Below are 6,000 nucleotides of genomic sequence, written 5' to 3'. Positions count from 1 at the left end.
GAGTCCTGTTCTTCTGGAAAGCACTGACGGAGAAGAAATACCCCCACTCATTCGTGTTCCAGGAAATGGAGAACCACAAAGTTCCCAGTATTAGCTCGAGCTGCCATAACAAAATAGCACAGACTGAGGAACTTAAAAATAGAATTTAGTTTCTCACAGTTCTGGAAGCTGGGAAGTCCAAGACCTAGGCACCAGCTGATTTGATTCCTGGAGAGAACTCTCTTTCAGGCTTTCTGAGAACCACCTTCTCAGTGTGTCCCCACATGACCTCTTTGTTGTGTGGCAGAGGTGTCTCTTCTAAGGACATTAATCCCATCCAATCTGGGCCCCCCTGTATGATCTCATCTAACTTTAATTAACCTCCCAAAGGTCTCATCTCCAAATATCATCATTTCAGGGGCCAGGTCTTCAATGTATGTGTTTTGAAGGGGACACAATTCAGTCCATAGCAATTCCCAATGCCTTTGCATATTCCAAGGTAAGACCTGTCTCTGTCCTTCCTGATTCAAGGATGACTTTTTTTAAAAAATATGCCTCATGTTAAAAAAAAGTAGGTTCAAAATGGTGTCACTTAGACCGAATTCCCAAATATATTCCCAAAGACATAATCTTTTTAAAATTATTTACATTTTGTTAACATACAGTGCGATATTGGCTTCTGGAGTAGAATTCAGTGATTCATCACTTACAACACCCAGGGCTTCTCACAAGTGCCCTCTTTAATCCGCATCACCCAGCTAGCCCATCCCCCACCCATCTCCCTCCATCAACCCTCAGTTTGTTCTCTATCATTAGGAGTCACAGCAGTTTCCCTCCCTCCTTATTTTTTTTCCTCCTTCCCCTTTGTTCATCTGTTTTCTTTCTTAAATTCCACATGTGATGGAGATCATATGGTATTTGTCTTTTTCTGACTGACTTGTTTCACTTAGCATAATATACTCTAGCTCCATCCATGCTGTTGCAAATGGCAAGATTTCATTCTTTTTGAGGATTGAGTAATAGTCCACCACATATATACATCTATCTATATCTATGTGTGTGTGATATGTATATCTCACACACACACATATATATATTATACACACATACATATACCACATCTTCTTTACCATTCATCAGTTGATGGATGTTTGGTCTCTTCCCATAGTTTGGCTTTTGTTGATAATGTTGCTATAAACATTGGGGTGCATTTATCCCTTTCAATCTGCATTTTTGCATCCCCTGAAGACATAATCTAATTGCAGTTCCAACCTCCTGAAGAAGTATAGTCTTAACCAGACAGCCAGGAATTTTTCAGTCCACATCAATGAATCTGCCACTTGAGCCCTTTCCTTATCACTCCCAAAAAAGATGAGGTAATATGTAGGATAAGACATCTTGCTTTTGTTGCACTACTGGGTATTTACCCTAAAGATAAGAATGTAGTGATCTGAAGGGGCACGTGCACCTGAATGTTTATAGCAACAATGTCCACAATAGCCAAACTGTGGAAAGAACCTAGATGTCCATCAACAGATGAATGGATAAAGAAGATGTGGTATATGGAATATTATGCAGCCATCAAAACCCAAAATTGCACCATTTGCAATGACGTGGATGGAACTAGAGGATATTAGACTAAGCGAAATAAATCAATCAGAGAAAGGCAATTATCACATGATCTCACCGATATGAGGAATTTGAGAAACAGGACAGAGGATCATAGGGGGAGGGAGGGAAAAATGAAACTAGAGAAGGAGGCAAACCATAAGACTCTAAATCTCAGGAAACAAACTGAGGGTTGCTGAAGGGGAGAGGGGAGGAAGAGAGGTGGCTGGGTGATGGACATTGGGGAGGGTATGTGCTATGGTGAGTGCTGTGAATTGTGTAAGACTGCTGAATCACAGAACTGTATCCCTGAAATAAATAATACATTATATGTTTTGTTTTGTTTTGTTTTTAAAGGCACCTTGCTTTTCCCCCTAGAGTGAGGCCTGGCCTGAAACGATCCTTTTCTTTTGTTAATAACTTTCTTGCCCTCATCCTTTTGTACAAATGTGCCATTTTTTACAACTCCTTAGAGCACCTCTCTACTTGGTGGGGGAGGGGGTGGCTTCTTGCCGATTCATGAACCATTTAACAAAACCAATTAGATTTTCAAATTTACTTGGTTAAGTTTTGTTACTTAACACTCTATAAAACCCCAGGTCCCTTTTCTTGCCTTTGAGATGTTCCTCGTTAATGGGTTTTCCCCATTGCAATAGCCTGAAAAAAAAATCATCTCCTTAATTATCACGTACATTTTGACTTTCACATGACTAAGTGGTAGAGTGTGATTAATAGGGTAGAGTGTTTAAGGTCCAGAATCTGAGCACACTGTCCTGGTTGTTCCTCCATAGGTTACTAAGGCCCAGAGGCCAGGGACCTGGGACTGCAGGACTCGGACCCTGGCATCTCGACCCTCCCGCAACTTTCTGGGGGCAGATGCCTAGAAGTGGGATGGAATGTGGGCTTGGCAGATCACTGTCAGGTTCAGATTCTTATTTAGTCTCTAACTGATGAAGTTCTAGAACCTAGGTGAGGTTCAGTGGGGTGAGGTCCGGAGCCGATGACTAAGAAAGAATTCTTGAGACATCTTTGGTGCAAAATGGTGGTTTATTAAAGTACGGGGGCAGGACCCGTGGGCAGAAAGAGCTGCTGCCCCGCTATCCTGAGGAGTGGCTGATTATAAACACAGGAGCTGGGTAGGTGAGGACAAAGGGGGTGTTCAGAAGGGCTATCAGGGTAAAGAAGATAGTCAGGATATTGAAGGCCTGGTTATTATCAAGCCAAGGCCATTTTCCCCTCTAATGGGGCACTAACATGAAGACAATTGGGAGTTTCCTGGTGGAATGTCACATTCCTCCTATTAGTGAGATTTAGGTTTAGAAGAAATTTAACTTTATTTACATTTCCTTCTACCTCAGCCTCCTTCAGTTTTGTTTATGGAGGGGAGGCTGATGTTAGGGCTTGAGGAACTGAGTTATGTGTCTCTGGAAATTGGGATATTGATAAGATAACTTCCTTGTTGTAAATTTCTAGAGCATTTGTAAACCAAGGGAGACTCCTGTCTTGCAGGATTGTGTTCTCTGCAAGTTAACTATTTGTTTTTCTTTTAGGGCAGCCAGGGGTGCCTGAGGAATGTCACACATATTATGGAGGGAGGGGAGCGGGTGGAAAGGGGGTGCAAGGTGCTAGCTTTTGCTTTGTCCTCAGCCAGCCTCCTGCTCCCTCATCATAACTAAGACCTCCCTGTTGTCCCAATCCTCCCAGGCTTCTGTCTTTGGCTCTCCTTGTAATTCTGTTTACCCTTGTCACTTTCTTCACCTGTCTCTTTCTGCGAGGACAGAATTTCCCCCATCTGCACTAGTGGTATCTCCCAAAGAGGACGGCTAGCTGAATCGTATCTATCAGAAGGACTGTACTCCCCGGTTCTCCACGCCCCCATCTCCCCGGTGTTATGTTCTTGCACCCCGACACTTTCTCTCTATTGCCCCAGTGGTAGAGGAAGGGATCATTCCCAGTTTGCTTCCCTTCTTCCCACTAATAGTTCCCGGGTATTTCTGTAATACTCCCGGTCTCCTCACCCCCACCGCGCCGTGGTATCTTCCCACGGAGGCGGTGGTCTCGTCCTCAGCCCTACGTTGGTACAGATCAGTTCCCATCACACCCGCAACCACGCGCAAAACTCTCCCATCACTAGCCTTTGCGTCTAGGGCTTCAGTCATGGCAAGTTTTCAAAGTCCTCCCGAAAGCTCATCTCTTCTGAACTTTCAGAGACACCTATCTCCGCTGTACGGAATTGGCACCTTCGAAAGATGTCTGCTCCCTGACAAACCGGTTTATCGCCGCGGCCATTTCTTTACACACACCCCACCCCCACCCCGCCCCGCCTTCACTTCTGGCCACGGCAGAAACAGGCAAGCCCGGCGCGGCCACTGGCTACTGGCCCCGACGGCTTCAGCGAGGGCCACTGCGCATGCGAGGGACAGAGCTGGACCCTGCCGAGGGCTGGGTAAAGGACCGAGAGAGTGGTTGTCGGAGGAACTGGTGACTGATTTGGGGAAACTCCAGGCGGAGCTCGCCAGAATCCAGGGGGAAACAGGAAGAGTAGGGGATGGAGGGCGGACGGTTCGCTCAGAGCGGCGGGGAGACAGCGCGAGTCTGCGGGCGGAGCGGCACGTGCGAGTGCGGGTTCTGTAGAGACGCGACGTCTCCAGGTGAGTACTTGGAGGGGCCTCTGAGATGGGTCGTGAGAGTTGTTGGGGGTATGCGATGGGGGGGCCTCTAAGGTGAGTGATGGGGCCTGTGGAGTGGGGGTGTGGAGTGAGGGATGGGGTGTCAAGGGGGTGGGGTGTGTGATGGGAGGTCTCTGGCGTCAGGGATGGGGGATCTGTGGGGTGCGTCCTGGGGTCCGTGGGGTGAATAATGAGGGTATTTGGGGGTGATGGGGGTTGCTTAGAGTCAGTGATAGGTGAGGGTGAGTACTGGGAAGTCTGTGGATTCCGTGACAGAGCGGTGTTGTGGAACGATGGGGCTCTGTGGGGCAAACAGATATCCTTTTCTGTTTTGTCTTGCCTACAGCAGGGTCATTTAACGAGCTGGCGTTTATGGATTGCTAGCCTGATGATTTGGTGAACTTTCCAGTTTTCCATGCTGTTACAACTTTTTTCTTCTCTCCGCTCTCAAAAGCTTTGCTTTTCTAGGCCACTGCCACTCTCCATAAGGCAGACATGACTAATTTCCAGGTAAGTTCTTATTTGCTCTCCCCTCCGGGACTCATGTTAAAACACTTAGAAGCAAAGAAGCAGTAATGTGTAGTGGTTGAGAGCCCAGACTCTGGGGCAAAAATGTTCATAATAGCTTTGTGAACTTAAGCAGGTCTCTAACTTCTCTGTAGCTTAGTTTCCCTATTTGTAAAATGATGATGATGATACCTAAGCCTTTATGATTGCTAGTGAAGATCAACTGAGTTAATATTAAGTGTTTAGGGGGCGCGTGGGTGCCTCAGTTGGTTAAGTGTCTGCCTTCGGCTCAGGTCATGATCTCAAGATCCTAGGATCCAGCCCTGCCTTGAGCTTCCTGCTCAGTGGGGAGTCTGCTTCTGTCTCTTCTCTCCCTCTGTGCTCTCTCTCTCAATTAAATAAATAAAATCTTTTTAAAAAAGTTAAGTGTTGGGTGGGGGGTTGGGTAAGCCTGGTGGTGGGTATTATGGAGGGCACATATTGCATGGAGCACTGGGTGTGGTGCATTAACAAAGAATGCTGGAACACTGAAAAGAAATAAAATAAAATAAAATGGAAAATTAAAAATTAAGTGTTTAGAACAATGCCTGGCATACACATAATAAGGTTTATATATGGGGTTGGCATTGTTATTTATGCCATAAAATGAGCATGTATAAACACATGAAAAGTTAGGATTAGGGAAATAGAGTAATACCAAAGCAAGGTTGATATGTATACATGTAGATCATAGGATCTTACATAATTACATTGAGCTACAGTTCTTTTTCTGAGCTTCTTGGAAGCTGTGACATATAGGGGAGAAGCACTCATTTGTTTTATTTATCTTACCTATAGAGAGAAAGTAAGCCACTCCCTCAGAAGCAAAGATTTCCTGATGTTGAGGTTTCTTTCTTTTTTTTTTTTATTAAAGATTTTATTTATTTATTTGACAGAGAGAAATTACAAGTACACTGAGAGGCAGGCAGAGAGAGAGAGAAGGAAGCAGGCTCCCTGCTGAGCAGAGAGCCCGATGCGGGACTCGATCCCAGGACCCTGAGATCATGACCTGAGCTGAAGGCAGCGGCTTAACCCACTGAGCCACCCAGGCGCCCCAATGTTGAGGTTTCAAAATAATTCTGTAGTGGGTTAGCCATAGCCTCATCACCAATCTTGTGATAATCACAGGGAGATGATTGCTTTGTGTGTGACTTAAAATATGTCTTCATACCAGCCAAAGGTGTCCTGCTGGGCCAGA

The 6,000-nt window shown here is 45.5% G+C and overlaps 1 protein-coding gene across 13 annotated transcripts in view; it reads left to right on the top strand.

Moving 5' to 3' along the window:
- Positions 1-3,914: 3,914 nt before the first annotated feature.
- The window catches only part of ZNF182 (zinc finger protein 182), a 48,302-nt gene continuing 46,216 nt past the window's right edge, over positions 3,915-6,000 (top strand). For 9 of the 13 annotated variants that reach the window (XM_032330540.1, XM_032330536.1, XM_032330529.1 and 6 more), the window contains exons 1-2: positions 3,916-4,238; positions 4,603-4,766. The gene's annotated coding sequence lies outside the window, so the exon portion shown is untranslated. Of the gene's footprint in view, positions 4,239-4,602; positions 4,767-6,000 lie in introns of all 13 variants that reach the window. The other 4 variants (XM_032330537.1, XM_032330535.1, XM_032330544.1 and 1 more) reach the window with 3 other exon arrangements.

Source organism: Mustela erminea, chromosome X (assembly GCF_009829155.1).
Source record: "Mustela erminea isolate mMusErm1 chromosome X, mMusErm1.Pri, whole genome shotgun sequence".
Taxonomy (NCBI): domain Eukaryota; kingdom Metazoa; phylum Chordata; class Mammalia; order Carnivora; family Mustelidae; genus Mustela; species Mustela erminea.
Note: the sequence above shows the minus strand (reverse complement) of the source record. Positions and strands in the feature narration are given on the sequence as shown.